Genomic DNA, 17378 nt, shown 5'->3' with positions numbered 1-17378 from the left:
CCCCGCGTCAGGCTCTGAGCTGATGGCTCAGAGCCTGGAGCCTGTTTCCGATTCTGTGTCTCCCTCTCTCTCTGACCCTCCCCCGTTCATGCTCTGCCTCTCTCTGTCCCAAAAATAAATAAAAAACGTTGAAAAAAAAATTTAAAAAAACAAACAAACAAACAAACAAAACCTATGGTCCCAAAAGCTATAAATATCTTGGAATAAAAAAAAAAAGGCAAAATCTTACTAAGCTTGTTTTGTGTCCTGAAGAACTTGGCTTGGTAACCATCAGGTGGAGGACCCGAAAATAAGGCCAGACAGATATGTGAGTTGTCCCTCTTTGGTGGCGAGATATGGAGATATGGGTTAAACTCCATTTTTGGCTAAGGTTCAACCAAACTGCTATCAGCCCTCAGGGCAATGACAACCTAGAATTACAATGGCCTTTATGAGGAATGTTCCAGGTAAATAAGATCATTAAGAAGTACACTTAAAAGCAAGGTTTGGGAGAGCCTGGGTGGCTCAGTAGGTTCAGCATCTGACTCTTGATTTTACCTCAAGTCATGATCCCAGGGTCGTGGGATCGAGCCCCATGTCAGGCTCCGGAGCCTGCTTAAGATTCTCTCTCTCTCTCTCTCTCTCTCTCCCTCTGCCCCTCTCTCCTGCTCACATGCTCTCTCTCTCTCTAAAGTAAAAAATAAATAAGTTTAAATTAAAAAAAAAAAAGACAACAACAAAGACCAAGAATAGCAAAAAGTTCAACTCCATTGAAAGTTTATGCAAAAAACTGATAAAAAATCAAAAGACACAAGAGGAACGTAATATGTAAGACTGAAGGCATTCTTACTGCTTACCTCCACACTCCTTTCTTTGAACATTCATTCTAGTTATCCTTTGTCTGAACTGCCTTTACACAAAAGTCTGCTAGGTTAATGGCTTAACAGATACTTCCTTATCTCCCTTCAAAGAAGAGCCCTTGGTGAGCCCCTCCTGGAGGTGATGAGACTAAGGGATTTTCTGGTAAACTGCTATTCCTTTAAGCAACCAAGGGAAAGCTTAAATTAAAAAAAAAAAAAAAAATCTGGGGCATCTGGGTGGCTCAGTCAGATAAGTGTCTGACTCTTGATTTCAGCTCAGGTCTTGATCTCACAGTTCATGAGTTCAAGCCCTGCGTTGGACTCTGCACTGACAGCACAGAGCCTGCTTGGGATTCTCTCTCCTTCTCTCTCTGCCCCTCTCCAGCTTGCATTCTCTCTGTCTCTGCCTCTCTCTCTGAAAATAAATAAATAAACATTAAAAAAAAAATTCCAACATTCGTCAGTTCTTTAACATCTAGGCTACAATCCAATCCTTTGAGGGATCGAAAGCAACTGTCTTTATCTTACAAATCTTTATAAAACTAGAAACACAGCTCTAGAAGCAATTCAGAACTCACTTAGTCCTTTAGGCAACCCTAGGCCTCCTCTATTTGTCTCAAAAGGCTTGTAAAGTATTAGCCTTAGGAAACCAAAGCCCCTTTTGGAGGAACTTGCATTCTTTCCCTCTGTCTTTGAGATGCAAATGTTAAAAGTATAAACCTCAGGGATATAATTCTTCTCAGAAGGAAGACTTAATGGGGAAAAGTCATTTGCAATTTAGACAAACGAAAAATCATGTGTCTTCTCCACAAATATTAGTAGAAAAAACTTTAGCCGTCTGAGCAGGTAACTTTAACTCATCCCATCTCATGGAAAATCGATTTGGATCCAACTGTTCTTTTATCAACTTGTGAGTTTTGTATTATACTTATCGCCTGGATAAAAATGTTCAAGCAATAATTATAGGCCCTCTGTTTATATGTTTATGTGTGCCTATTAGAGATGCATGGCATTTAAAAAGAACTCTATATACATTTTAACGATCAGAAAAAATCAACTAAAGGGGCGCATGGGTGGCTCAGTTGGCTAAGCGTCCAACTCTTGATTTTGGCTCAGGTCATGATCTCATGATTCGTGGGATCAAGCCCCACATCAGGCTCCATGGTGACAGCACAGAGACAGCCTGCTTGGGATTCTCTCTCTCCTTCTGTCTCTGCCCCTTCCCTGCTCATGCTCACACTCTCTCTCAAAATAAATAAATAAACCTAAAACAACAACAACAACAACAACAAAACAATCAACTATGCCGTCATACCTCCAATTACTAGGGTCTGAAAAAGCCAGTCAATAAAAATAAACTTAAAGTCTATACTGAACTGTCACAAGTAGAATGTTTATCTTATTTTATTCACTAAAGTTTTTGAGGGCTCCAAACTATGTGGTATGTGGCCAGTGGCACACGTGTACAAGACCTCAAGTCCAAGTGTGGGACAAGTGTAGCCAAAGCATAAAGCGAAGCTAATTATGTTTAGTTGACTTGGGGCTCGCACCCAATGTCACTTGTCCCATGAGCACTGTGCCATCAGCAAGTGAGACCATGGTGACGTCAGCAGAATGAGAGGGTAACGACTGTAGAACCACAAGGTTACAGCGGAAATGGAAGCATTAAAAGACTCCATGATTTGCCCCTAGGTCACCGACACGTTAGTCACAGAGCACAGACTGTCCGGAATTTCATGGCCACGAAGCACTTGCATAAATATTGGAACGAACAACCATTCAGTTTTTAGTTGTTTTTTTTTTTAAACATTTATTTATTTTTGAGACAGAGAGAGACAGAGCATGAACGGGGGAGGGTCAGAGAGAGAGGGAGACACAGAATCGGAAGCAGGCTCCAGGCTCCGAGCCGTCAGCCCAGAGCCCGACGCGGGGCTCGAGCTCATGGACCGTGAGATCGTGACCTGAGCCGAAGTCGGCCGCTCAACCGACTGAGCCACCCAGGCGCCCCAGTTTTTAGTTTATTGATCACAAACCACAAATAAAGCAAGTGTTAAAACCATTTAAATGATGGATGCCCTAAATATGAGGATTTATCCCACCTAAATGGCAACTGAACTCTACTAAATTGCTTTGACGTATAAGTAACAATAGCAAACGTGTGAGCATTTCCTATATGGGAGGCACTGCATGTGACATATGGGGTGCCTGGGTGGCTTAGTCAGTTAAGCATCTGACTTCAGCTCAGGTCATGATCTCGCGGTTCATGGGTTTGAACCCCACGTCAGACTCTGTGCTAACAGCTCAGAGCCTGGAGACTGCTTCAGATTCTGTGTCTCCCTCTTTCTGTGCCCCTCCTCTGCTAGTGCTCCGTCTCTGTCTCTGTCTCTCTCAAAAATAAATAAACATGAAAAAATTTTTAAAAAATGGGAATGCAAGCTGGTGCAGCCACTCTGGAAAACAGTATGGAGGTTCCTCAAAAAACTGAGAAGAGAACTACCCTACGACCCAGCAATTGCACCACTAGGCATTTATCCACGGGATACGGGTGTGCTGTTTCGAAGGGACACATGCACCCCCATGTTTATAGCAGCTCTATCCACAATAGCCAAAGTATGGAAAGAGCCCAAATGTCCATCAACGGATGAACGGATAAAGAAGATGTGGGATATATGTACAATGGAGTATTACTCGGCAGTCAAAAAGTTGCTATTTGCAACTACGTGGATGGAACTGGAGGGTCTTATGCTAAGTGAAATTATTCAGAGAAAGACAAAAATCCTATGACTTCACTCATATGAGGACTTTAAGAGACAAAACAGATGAACGCAAGGGAAGGGAAACAAAAATAATATAAAAACGGCGGGGGCAAACCATAAGAGACTCTTAGATATGGAGAACAAACTGAGGGTTACTGGAGGGGTGGTGGGAGGGGGGATGGGCTAAACGGGGAAGGGGCATTAAGGAATCTACTCCTGAAATCATTGTGGCACTATAGGCGAACTAACTTAGATGTAAATTTTAAAAAATAAAAAATAAAATTAAAAAAAATTTTTTTTAAGTCGTGTGACATGTATTAACTCATTTAATCCCCACAACAACCCCAGGAATAGCTGTCATGATCACCATCCCAGGGAGGAAACCGAAGAACGGAGAGGTCACCCGGGAAGCAGTGTGCCGGGACTCAGATCTACATGTCTGGTGTCTGAGGTTGTGCCCTAACTACTGGCTTAAACAAGTCCACTTTAACAAAACGGATATTAAGCATATATATCAAAACTTAAAAGTGGGGGCGCCTGGGTGGCTCAGTCGGTTAAGCGACTGACTCTTGATTTCTGTTCGGGTCATGATCTCACAGTTCGTGAGATCGAGCCCCACGTCAGGCTCTGTGATGTCAGCGCAGAGCCTGCTTAGGATTCTTTTTCTCTCAGCACTCTCCCTCTCTGGCCCTCCCTGCTTCTGCACTCTCTCTCTTCTCTCTCTGTCATAATCAAAATAAAACTTTAAAAACAACAATAAAAAAACAACAGTAAATACACATTGTGTTGATTGCTAAGCCACACAGCCATAATTTACTGCTGTTTTTCTATATTCCCCTTCACTTCCTTATGATCTTTAACCAGTATTTTAAAAAACCAGCACAAAACCACATTCGCCCCTTCTAGAACATGTTTTTGTTTTGTCAGTAAGCGTATTCAGCAAGCATTACGTGAGCCAATTATGTATTATGTCTAAAGAAATTTTGCTTGCTCTTTTCTCATTGGGTCCATTTCATGTGCATTGAGTTCTGCATTAAGGGGAGAGATTACAGTTCCCGTATGATATCCCACTTGAGGACGTTTTTTAAAACAGTTTATTACACTAAGGGGGCACCTGGCTGGCTCAGCCGGTCAAGCTGACTCTGAATCTCAATGTTGTGAATTCCAGACCCATGTTGGGCGTGGAACCTGCTTAAAATTAAAAAACAAAGTTACACTAAGAATTCATTATCAAACTGAACTATATTTTCACTCATTATAACATTAAGGTATAAATCCAGGAAACTAAAGAATAAAAAATTATTTTAAAAAGCTAATGTGGAGGGGGCGCATGAGTGGCTCAGTCGGGTAAACGTCCAACTCTTGAACTCATCTCTGGGCTTGGTCTCGGGGTTGTGAGTTCAAGCCCCGCGTAGGGCTCTGCACTGTGTGTGAAGCCTTCTTAAAAAAGAAAAAAAAAAAAAAGCTAATGTGGAGAAGTTAAGGGGAAAATCAGTATGTATTAACCTATAGCACTGGATGATAGAAACATCTTGACTATTCAATTGAGCAGTAAAAGCATCTGTTACCTAATTTTTCAAAAATTAACTCTTACCACTTATTTTTACATATGCCAAAGAGCATTTCCCTCCAACAGGTAGATTCTCCAGCTCTTGGCACCGACACTTAACGTCAATAAATCTGAACATATCAATAAGCTCTTCATTCTTTCATTGTTCTACCACAGGCATAAAGGCGCAGGAAAGGACTTGCGTGTTCTGAGAGAAAAGTACGCAATGCCTTACGGTTTTAAATACTAAGTAATTGATCCTCACAAGCAGATAACATCAACTAAGACTTTTTTGTTGCCAGTTTTCCTTTTCTTTTACAAGAGACTAATCATTGTATTAATATGAAAGATTTTATTATTTAATACAAAATTTTTTTTAACGTTTATTTATTTTTGAGACAGAGAGAGACAGAGCATGAACGGGGGAGGGGCAGAGAGAGAGGGAGACAAAGAATCTGAAACAGGCTCCAGGCTCTGTAGCTGTCAGCACAGAGCCCGACGTGGGGCTCGAACTCATGGACCGCGAGATCGTGACCTGAGCCGAAGTCGGACGCTTAACTGACTGGGCCACCCAGGCGCCCCAAAGATTTTATTATTTTTAAGAAATCTCTACCCCCAACGTGGGGCTCAAACTCACAACCCTGAGATCCAGAGTCACATGTTCTACCGACTGAGCCAGCCAGGCGCCCCACTGTATTAATATTATACGACAAAAGCATCTAGACTCCCTAATTTAAAAGGGTAAATGTCAGATATACAAATAATGGTATTTTCTCCAATAAATCACAATTTTTACAATTTCTGCTATTTTGGAACAAATGTTAAAATTCCCACAATTTAAGTATCATTATCAGCTCAGGTCACGATCTCGCGGTCCGTGAGTTCGAGCCCCGCGTCGGGCTCTGGGCTGAAGGCTCAGAGCCTGGAGCCTGCTTCCGATTCTGTGTCTCCCTCTCTCTCTGCCTCTCCCCCGTTCATGCTCTGTCTCTCTCTGTCTCAAAAATAAATAAAAAAACGTTAAAAAAAATTAAAAAGCTGTCTCAAAGGCATTTTTTTTTTTTTTTTTTTTGGACAAATGTCCCAGAAGTCAAATTCTAAATGAAGTCACTTTTACCTCTAGCTAACTTGGGGGATTTTTCAGGGAACCCCGAAAACATCTAAAACAAAGAGAGAGTTTAAACTAGTCAGATTTATTCTGGCACATTGAATTAACCGGAAGCACTGTCCAGTAAATGAGGATAACCCTTTTTTGGTTGTACCGCGTGGGTCAATGTTATTCATATACGTGTTTTAGAAATTGCGGGGCGCCTGGGTGGCTCAGTCGGTTAGGTGTCCGACTTCGGCTCAGGTCACGATCTCCCGGTATGTGGGTTTGAGCCCTGCGTTGGGCTCTGTGCTGACTGCTCAGAGCCTGGAGCCTGTTTCAGATTCTGTGTCTCCCTCTCTCTCTGCCCCTCCCCCGTTCATGCTCTGTCTCTCTCTGTCTCAAAAATAAATAAATGTTAAAAAAAATTTTTTTTTAAAAGAAATTGCATACAATTCCTCAAGTTCCATATGCCCTGGTATAATGCTATCAGTCATAATTCTAGCTATTATCTTAAAATATGTGTCACAGAAATAACCAAATTTCATTATCAATTAGATTGTAACAAACTCTAATTAGACTTTTAACAATGCCATTTTTAAGTCTTTTGACATTTACAGACAGTTATTGTTTTACTCGGATGTTTTTGCAAAAGCTTCCTGCAAATGTGTTTCATCCTCAGAGAAATTCATGGAAAGGAATCGGACAAATACCCTGGAATACAGATTTCTGAGAACTTTCAGATCATAAAACTAACCTAAATAAGAATTTCCAAAGCCAGTGGAAAAATGGGGTCAAACAGAGTGAGAATTAATAACATGGAACCAAAGGAAGTGAGGAAGATGATCATTTTTATGACTTTTGTTTAAAATATCACTGGTTTTGGGGCTCCTGGGTGGCTCAGTCGTTTGAGCATCCGACATCAGTTCAGGTCATGATCTCACAGTTTGTGAGTTTGAGCAGAGCCTGCTTGGGATTCTCTCTCTCCCTCTCTCTCTCTCTCTCTCTGCCTTTCCCCACCTCTCTCTTTCTCTCTCTCTCTCTAAAACTAAATAAACTTAAAAGACATTTTTAAAAATATCACTGGTTTTCTGGGGCACCTGGGTGGCTCAGTCAGTTGAGCAACCAACTTCAGCTCAGGTCATGATCTCGTGGTTTGTGAGTTGAAGCCCCACATCGGGCTCACAGACACTGTCAGCACAGAGCCTGCTTCAGATCCTCTGTCCCTCTCTCTGTGTCCCTCCCCCGCTTGTGCTCTCTCAGAAATAAATAAAACAGGGGCGCCTGGGTGGCTTGGTCGGTTAAGCGTCCGACTTCAGCTCAGGTCATGATCTCACGGTCCGTGAGTTCAAGCCCCGCGTCGGGCTCTGTGCTGACAGCTCAGAGCCTGGAGCCTGTTTCAGATTCTGTGTCTCCCTCTCTCTCTGCCCCTCCCCTGTTCATGCTCTGTCTCTCTCTGTCTCAAAAATAAATAAACGTTTAAAAAAAAAAATTAAAAAAAAAAAAGAAAGAAGTAAAACATTATTTAATAATAAATAAAATATATCACTGGTTTTCTAATGTTTTACTTTTCCAAATTAGGGGAAATCTTTGTCTCTTTTACGCTATCAATAGTTTGATAAGGTATACCTTTGTGAACAAAGAGACGTTCACTTTTCTTCCCTACCTGATCCTTCCAGAATTCAAAAACTCTTGAGTATTCTTCTGATGGCAAAATAATTAGTTATTTACATAAGTTCAATGAGAGTCTATTCTCCTTGTAACAGGAGACAATTAGAAACATGGATTATGTTACCAAAGCTTTGACCGGAATATTATATTTGGAAGAGATGTGCCTAGATTCAGGTATGACCAGTTTTAAGGAACTAAGGCTGATTTTACAAGGCCAATAAAACCGCCTAAGAAAAAAAATTAACCTGGTAACTTGCTTACAATTTTCCAGCGAAGCAGTTTTAAGAAGAGGCACCGGGGTGGCTCAGTCGGTCAAGCGTCCTACTTTGGCTCAGGCCATGAACTCACATTTTGTGAATTCGAGCCCCACATCAGTCTCCCTGTCAGCACAGAGCCTGCTTCAGATCCTCTGTCCCCCCCTCTCTCTGCCCCTCCCCTGTTCATGCTCTCTCTCTCAAAAATAAATAAACATTTAAAAAGAAAAAAAGTTTTAAAAGGATCTTACGTACAAGATGCCTGCAGGCTCAGTCCACAGAGCACGTGATTCTTGATCCCTGGGTCATGAATTTGAGCCCCACGTTGGAGGTAGAGATTACTTTTTAAAAAGAAGAGAGACCTTATATGGCCAAGCATTATTCCTGCAACAGACATATCAATAATCAGGCGATGTTTAATGCAAGTTAGTTTTACTATTAAAAATATAGGGTAATTGTAGGGGCACCTGGCTAAGTTGGTTGAGCGTCCAACTTTGGCTCAAGCTATGATCTTGTGGTTCGTGAGTTCGAGCCCCACATTGGACCTGCTGCTGTCAGCCTGTCAGCACAGAACCCACTGTGGGGCCTCTGTCCCCCTCTCTCTGCCCTCCCTCACTTGTGCTCTCCCAAAAATAAATAAACATTTTAAAATAAAATAAAATAAAATAAAATAAAATAAAATAAAATAATATAGGGGCACCTGGGTGGCTCAGTCAGTTGGGCATCTGACTTCAGCTTAGGTCATGATCTCACAGCTTGTGGGTTCGACCCCACGAGACCTCATACATTAAACATGCAACCTTTTCTCCATTCCTTTCTTTCCTTTATTCTGACCCTGGCCTGGAAGGACGCGACAAAGGGGGCAAACTTTGCCCTTCAGATTGTGGACTTGTCATCAAATGTTCCTTTGTGAACTCAAAGTCATAACCATATCACAGATTACGATCTGGAAAAAAAAAAGTCACCATCCGGGATTATTGCACCAAAAGAGAAACGAAAGATTCAAGAACCACAGAGTACTCCTGAGAATGGTGCTAATAATGTCTTAAATTTTGATCACATCTTTCAGTTAAGCTGAGAGTTTGATCAAAAGGGAGGAACTATTTAAAAAAAAAAAAAAAAGGCTCAGAACGGTGTCACTTATGTTAGGGCCCCGCGTCAGTAAACCATGACTTAATGCCTGACCTAACAACGGCTTCGATCTCCCAGAAATGTAACCCTTAACCAACCCAAGTGGAATTTCCTGGTCAAAGGGAGGAGGTAACCCTTAGTGTTCCCTACCATTCCCCTTAGGAGGGTGACCTTGCCTAAGACAATACATTGTTTGCTAGTAAATTCCTTTTTTTCTGCCCCTCCTCCTTTTAAAAACCACTTTGCACAGCTTCTTGGTGTTCTCCTATACCTGGTAGACGGGATGCTGATTCATAAATTGTTTAATACAGCCAATTAGATTTTTAAATGGACTTGGTTAAAAAAAAATTTTTTTTTAAACAACTCCGAGACCAGGAAGGAGGGCTGGAGGAGACGCTCTGGTGACGTGGACCTCTTGTTGCCCAGGGTGACGCCTGACCATCAGAAGCTCACAGTCCTACTCCAGGGAGGGGAAGGAGGAGGACATAGCATCTCCTGTTCCAGATCCCCACAGATGTGGCGCAGCTCTCCTCCCTGACACACGCCAGCTCCCTCTCAGCGGTGGCAGTGAAACTGTAACCTCGGCCCACGGAGATCCTGGATCTGTCATTGTCTCTCCATCCCATCGACCCTACCCCCATCCAAGCCACCCTCCTCTCTCTCTCCCACACTCCTGCTCCCTGCAATCCACTCTTCTCATGGTGGCCGAAGGATCCTTTGCAAACATAATCCAATCCCATCCCTCCCTGCTTAAAGCCCCAGCAGCTTTTCATCACTTGTAAAATGGATTGCCACCCCTCGTTCTGGCCCACAGGCCTCCATGGCTGGGCCCCGACCACCCTCCTTGCACCGGACCCCCTTCTTCACTTATCCGGCCACATGGGCCTCGCTTATGCTCCTTCCTCACATCTGCTGGTTCCTGCCTTTGGGCCTTTGCACGCCATTCTACCTGCCAGGAACACATGGCCCCCCACCCACCTTATCTGCAGTGACCCTCAACCCCTGCCACAGTCACTGTCTATTATATCAACCCTTTTCATTTCCCTCATAGCATATATATATATATATATATTTTTTTTTTTTTTTTTTTTTTAAATTGTGTCTCCTATACCAGAATCGAAGCTCATGAGGACAAGGACCTTGTCTGCCTTGTGCAACGCTGTGTCCCCAGGGCCTAGTACTGTTACCGGCATGTAGGAGGAATGCTTGTATCTGTTCAGTAAATAAATGAATGAATGAATGGCGAGGCTCGCTTTGGGTACTGTCTTAGGGACACCCAAAGAGAAAGGAGAGGAAGGAGGTCGGGACTAGAAGACACGGTATCTTGAGATAGGAGTCAGAAACTGGAACCAACCAGCGATCATCTTCCCACCAACAGCCAAACCCTCCTCCCTGACTGCCCAAGTGATCCTGCCAGCAGAAGCGTTTCTGAGATGGGAGTCAGAGTCCGCTTGGGGAAAACAGGAGGGAGAAGTGAGCGTGGGCACGTGCCATGTTGAACCCACACAGAATACAGGCTGGGATGGGACCTGACCATCTGGGGAATGGTGTTGGGTGCGCCACCTGCTGGCTGTGCCACTGACCAGCTATGGGTCAGTGATGAAACTTTTCTTTCCTTCCTTCTTTCTTTTTTTTTTTTTTTTAAGTGTTTATTTATTTCCTTTTGAAAGAGGAAAAAGGAGACACAGAATCTGAAGCAGGCTCCAGGCTCCTAGCTGTCAGCACAGAGCCTGATGCGGGGCCTGAACCCATGACCTGAGCTGAGGTTGTACACCCAACCAACTGAGCCACCCAAGCACTCCTGTGACGAAAGTTTTCTGAACCTCAGTTTCTTGTCTGGAAAATAGGATAAGAATAGCATTTACTTCACAAGGACGCTTTAAGGATTCGGCAAGATGAAACATGTGAAATGCCTAAAAGCTACGGTGCGCAGAAAATGGTCAAGTGCTCAGGAAACCTTCACCAGAAAAGAGAAAGAAAAGAGAGACAGGAAGGAGTGACAGAGAGGCAACACAAAAACAGGTAGCTAGCGGGGCGCCTGGGTGGCTCAGTCGGTTGAGCATCTGACTCGATCTTGGCTCAGGCCATGATCTCATGGTTTATGGGTTCGAGACCTGCATCGGGCTCTGTGCTGATAGCATGGAGCCTGCTTGGGATTCTGTCTCCCTCTCTTCCCCTCCCCTGCTTGCTCTCTCTCTCTCTCTCAAAAAAAATAAAAATAAACTTTAAGCAGGGCGCCTGGGTGGCTCGGTTGGTTGAGCATCCAACTTCAGCTCAGGTCATGATCTCATGGTTTGTGAGTTTGAGCCCAGCGTTGGGATCTGTGCTGACAGCTCAGAGCCTGGAGCTGCTTCGGAGTCTGTGTCTCCCTCTCTTTCTGCCCCACCCCTGCTCGCAGTCTGTCTCTCTCTCAAAAATAAACATTAAATTTTTTTTAAATAATAAAAAAAATAAACTTTAAGAAAAAAAAAAAAAAAAAAGCAGGTGGCTGGTAACCCCGTGGCAGCCCAGTCTGACAGGGTCTAACATGCTGGGAGTTTGTACCTGAAAAGGCACAGAGATGTAAAGCATCCCAAACTTTAGTACTCTCTCCCCAAAATGGGCTTTTGAGTTCTTCTGGTTCAACTCCCTCATTCTACAAAGGTTCTGAGTTCCAGAAAGGACAAACATTTCTCCAAGATGTCCAAAGAGTTGGCAGAAGAGTCAAGAACTCAGAGAAGGCCAGTTGCAGTAGATTAGGAGCTCCCTGTTCGCAGTCTGGAGAGGGTCTGTCTTCCTCTGTCCGCCCAGCTGCAGTGAGGGGACATGGAAGACAGAGAAGGCCCTACAGTTTGCAGAGTGGGCTTGGAGGGACAGGGAGAGGCAGGGGACTCAGACAGCTCATCACCCAAGCACCAGGCTCTGTGCTTCGTTAAACTTGTCCCCAGGCTCAATACTCATCCAGCCCGTGACGGATTATCCCTATTTCACTGATGAGTGTGGGATGCCCAAAGTCCCTGGGGAGTCAATAGAGCTGGAACTTCAACCCCATTCCGTGTGACTCCGGGAACCCCTGCCCTGCTTCTACCTGGGAATGGAAAAGGTTTGCATTTGGGACCACCGCTGACTGATCGTCAACTGGGGCAAGTCTTTTCTTTCTGGCCTCACGCTCTTTCTCGGAACAAGGAGGGCAGACACAGAGGTCGCTGAGGGCTTTTCCAGCTGGAGCTGACTTTATTGGGATTCTCAGCAAATGCACCTCCCCCAGCTGAGTCAGGAGGAAATCCTGCCTTCCCAGAAAGCCTTGCAGCCTCTCATCCACCTTTCCTGCCACAGGCGCTCAGAAGCTGCCCTGTCCCGGGGACAGCCCAGGTCCTGCCCCAGCCCCAGGCAGCACGGAAGCTTCTTCTTTCTCCTCCCTTCCAGGGTGGTGCCCATGGCTCCACTCCCCTTGTCCAGGGAGCCTGGACCTCAGCCCCCGCCACTCCCCGGGGGGGAAATCTCCCAACCTGTCGGGTTGGGAAAATGAAGCCAAACATTGTATCAAGTTGTGCAATCAGGTGCCCAAACCTTCAAGGCTTTGGGAAACCCACAGGTCAGTGTTTCTCAAATGAAATTAAAAAAAAAAAAAAAAAATTTTTATCTGCAGAAAACTCACACTTTTGTAACAGTAAAGAAAGATACTAGACAGTGGCAATGGTTACATAACATTGTGAATGCCCCTGAATTGTACACTTAAAAATGGTTACAATGGCACATTTTATGTTATGTAGATTTTACAATTTTTTTAGATACAGTAAAAAAAGATGCAAAATACCAGCCTCAACTTTAATAGTCTTCGACTGACGTTGTAAAATTGTCATAAAAGTTTCGAAATGCTTACTTTCAATGTCTGTATTATCTCATTGCAGCCCAGTAGCAGCCTGTGGCCTGGCAGTGGTCCGAGGGCCACTCCTTGATAGCGCTGATTGAGGCCGTAGAGAAGGGTGGCCTGTGGCGGGAGGGAACAAGCCTCCCACATCCCTGCTTCCTCAAGCAAGCACTTCTGGATACCAAGCCACCTAACCCCGAGCAGCCTTAGGCCAAGCATGCTGGTCTGACTTATGGCTGGAGCCCTCCTTATACCTTAGTCGGTCTCCCAGGGCCTTCTGGTTGTACACTGTTATTAAGATCTCCCTATCAGTGGCCCCTGATACACACAGGCAGCTGTGGGTTGGGGTGGGGAACGGGGTGAGGGAAGTACAGAGTAGAAGAGTGCCTTCTTTCCTTTTAACCCCTAGACCAAACGTGGCCCAAGCCTCACCTCTTACAGGAAGTCATCCTGGGCCTACAGCTGCACTGAGGAGCCCCCATCTGCATAGCGCAGGTCTCCCTGGATTTGCATTGAATGGTTGACATGGTAAATTCAGAAGAGGTGCCGCTCCTCTGTGGGTTGGGAGGGCGGTGGTGTAACGTGGCCTGGTGTGAAGGTCTGGCCAGATTTCAGGCCCCGGCTGAGTGCCCCCAGGCAGGGTACAGTCTGCACAAGTGAGCAGTGGCCTCGATGGCTGTAGCTCTGGGCCCATCTCTGCCAGACTTTGGGGGACTGGAGAGTGGGAACTGTTTTAGGGATGGTACACCTTGAGTACGGTGGTCTCTGTCTTGCTGAGGAACAGAAAACATTGTGGGTTCTAAAAAAAAAAAAAATCTAGGGGCGCCTGGATGGCTAAGTCGGTTAAGCATCCGACTTTGGCTCAGGTCATGATCTCACGGTTCGTGAGTTCGAGCCCCACGTCGGGCTCTGTGTTGACAGCTCCGAGCCTGGAGCCTGCTCCGGATTCTGTGTCTCCCTCTCTCTCTGCCCTTCCCAGCTCGTGCTCTGTCTCTCAAAAATAAACATTAAAAAAACAATTAAAAAAAAAATCTAGACACCTAGACTCCAATTTTAGAAATTCTACCTCCGAAGGGTCCCAGAGTCTATTTTGAAAATTTGGCATGTGACTCTGCTGCCCAGCTGGTGTCTGGCCCCTAAGAGGTGCCAGCAAGCATTTGGAGACTGTGCTAAGGGAAGTGCAGCATGTCTGTGGGACAGTTAGGGACCTGTGGCTTCAGGGGACAGAGCCAGGGGACATCAGAGGGAGGGGAGTCACTTTTTATTGTATTTCCTTTTGTACCGATTGGACCTTTGACCTACAAAAAAAAAAGTTTGGCTGACAGATGGAGTTGCTGTCATCTGTGTCAGGGACAGCAAAGGCAGGCCTACAGCAGGGCCCTGGGTCCGGTCAAGGACAGAAGTGGGCGGGCCAGAGGACCGATTGCTGTAGTGCGCACATCCCACCTCAAGGTGGCAGCAGCTGCCCAGAGCCTGCCGACTGTGTCTGGGCGGGACTGTGAGCCCAGGGTTGCCAGATCTTCCAGGTTTTTCAAGATAAGCCTGAAATCAAATTTTCTAGTGGAATTAATTGTCAACTCATTCAAAAATTTAAGCAGCACATGCTGAACACAACCTGCCTACAGACCGATGATTCTGACTGCAGGCCACGGGTTTGTGCCTTTGGATCTGAAAGGATGCCATTAAGTGTAGGGCACCTCCGAGGCCGATCTGCAAACCAGGGCAGAGCCATCTTGTGCTTCTAGAAAATCGGAATGACTTCCCATGGGGTCCACACAAGAAGAGGACAAAGCAAGTGCCCCGAGGTGGACCATAAGAGTCACTGGTCCACTCATCATGATTTAATTCAGCACAGATTTATTAACCTCCTACTGTATGCCAGTCTCAGAGCCAGAGATCCAGCGGTGAATGTGACAGGCACAGTTCCTGCTCTCTGCGACCCTTCATTCTAGCTGGGGAGACATACTCGAAACAAATAATTGCCTAATAATTCATTTGTGATATGTAAGGTGCTGCAGTAGAGCTGGGGGTTAAAAGTTAGGGTTTGATTCCTGACCCCACACCCTTAGGTATGTCACTTTGGCAAATCACCTGATCTGAGTCTCGGTTGCCTCATTTCTTGCCTGTAAAGTGGGTAAGATAATGTCATTGGGTTGTTCTGGGGACTCATTGAGATCAGGCAAATAATAAGCTGCTGCACACAAGAGGGGGGCCTAGGTGTGGCAGGGAATCCCCCCCTCCCCCCCCCCCAGTGATGTTGGGGCTTCCTGCCAGCAAGGGCAGTGGGAGGCCTCCTGTACGTACAGAGGCTCAGTCCCCTGGTAACCGCCATTCTGCTGAGGTGGTGGCCATGGGCATCTGGCTATTCTGCCTCTGTTTCTTACCCTCTCTGTCCACTTCACAGTAGGATCTGGTGCCCAAGGACAGGGAAGGTACTGCTCTTGACCATACCGGGAGAAGACTGGGCCTTTCCAGCTATGGGCAAGAGCCCCCTCCACTGAGGCTGCTGCACTGTGAGCTCCTCAGACCCTTAACTAAGCTTTAAAAATCTGGGGGCATGTATAAACCAAGGCAGAAAATCTTCCCCATGCCCCTTCAGTGCAGAATACCAGCTTCGGCGGGCCGAGGTCTCAGTCACAGGGCCCTTCGGACCTTCTGAATGACCCGGCCCAAGAGGCAGGAGGCAAATGGCAAGGGACTGAAGTGTCAGCAGTATTTCTGGGGCCTTGAACTTCAGCTCAGTGGGGAGAAACCTCAGTGGTCAAAAAAAGGTTCGAACTTCCTGGGCACCTAATCCAAACTTCCGCCCAAAGGGAAAGCTCCTTTTTCTTTCTTTCTTTTCTTTCTTTTTCTTTCCCTTTCTTTTTCTTTCCCTTTCTTTTTCTTTCTTTCTTTCTTTCTTTCTTTCTTTCTTTCTTTCTTTCTTTCTTTTCTTTCTTTCCTTCCTTCTTCCTTCCTTCCTTCCTTCCTTTTCTTTCTTTCTTTCTTTCAGTTTATTTTGAAAGGGAGAGAGAGAGCATGAGAGCAGGAGCACGTGGGGGAGGTGCAGAGACAAAGGGGCAGAGGATCTGAAGCAGGCAGGCTCTGCACTGTCAGCACACAGCCTGATACAGGGCTTTAATTCATGAACCAGGAGATCATGACCTGAACCAAAGTCGGCTGCTTAACCAACTGAGCCACACAGGCGCCCCTGGGGAAAGCTCCTTTTTTTCCCTTTAACATTTATTTATTATCAAGAGACAGAGAGAGAGAGAGAGCGTGAGCAGGGGAGGGGCAGAGAGAGAGAGGGAGACACAGAATCCAAAGCAGGTTCCAGGCCCTGAGCTGTCAGCACAGAGCCGGACGCGGGGCTTAAACTCACAAATGGTGAGATCATGACCTGAGCCGAGGTCAGACGCTTAACCGACTGAGCCACCCAGGCGCCCCTCAAATATCTCTTTTCCACCAAGGCCTGCCCATCCCATGTCTAAGCACAAAGGTCCCAGGAGGAAGAGACAAGCTTCAGTTTCCACTCAAGCTAAAAGGAATGGAGTGTGCTCCTTGATGACAGCCCCCAGGCTGAGGTCACACCGCCTGGCCTGGAGTGCTGTCAGGGGAGGCGGCCCCACTGGGGGATGGGCACTGGAAGACAGGATAGAGGCTGGGGAAGTGCTCAGGCACTCCCCACTCACAGGCACCCACTGCTCCTTCCCTCCAAGTTGTAGGCCTAGAATTTGAATGAAAAAAGATTTCACTAGCCTAGCTCAGGCTTCTCATTTTAATTTGATTTTTATTTTTTTAATTTATTTTTATTTTGTATTTATTTTAGGAGAAAACTGAGGCCCAGGGCTAAGTGCCTCTCCGAAGGTCAGAGGTGAACCAGAAAGCCAGGATTTTTTGAGGTCATGGTAAGAAGCATCAGGCCTTCAGTTCCTTGTGATGCATCACTGTCACGAGGTGGGAACTCAGGACCACTGTGGTATTAAGTCAGAGCCACCACGGGGTTGGTGGGAACTAACTGGGGTATCCTCCCTCAGCCCATCTGGACTCTTTTCAGGCTATTTCCTAAGCTCTGCTCCCTTCCCTACGGGTCTTATATGAACACGAAGTTCACTGCCATCTGTAGGACGCCGAGTGTCCACACAAATTTCTATCTTCACACGGTCTTTATGTCCCAGTTACGCAAAACCGGCATCTAAAAGATCCCTCCAGGCACCAGGTCACCCGTGCCAACCTCTAACTGCTCCGTGCCAGAGGCTGAGGCT

Source organism: Panthera pardus, unplaced genomic scaffold (assembly GCF_024362965.1).
Source record: "Panthera pardus isolate Hobbes unplaced genomic scaffold, ASM2436296v1 HiC_scaffold_11, whole genome shotgun sequence".
Taxonomy (NCBI): Eukaryota; Metazoa; Chordata; class Mammalia; order Carnivora; family Felidae; genus Panthera; species Panthera pardus.
Note: the sequence above shows the minus strand (reverse complement) of the source record.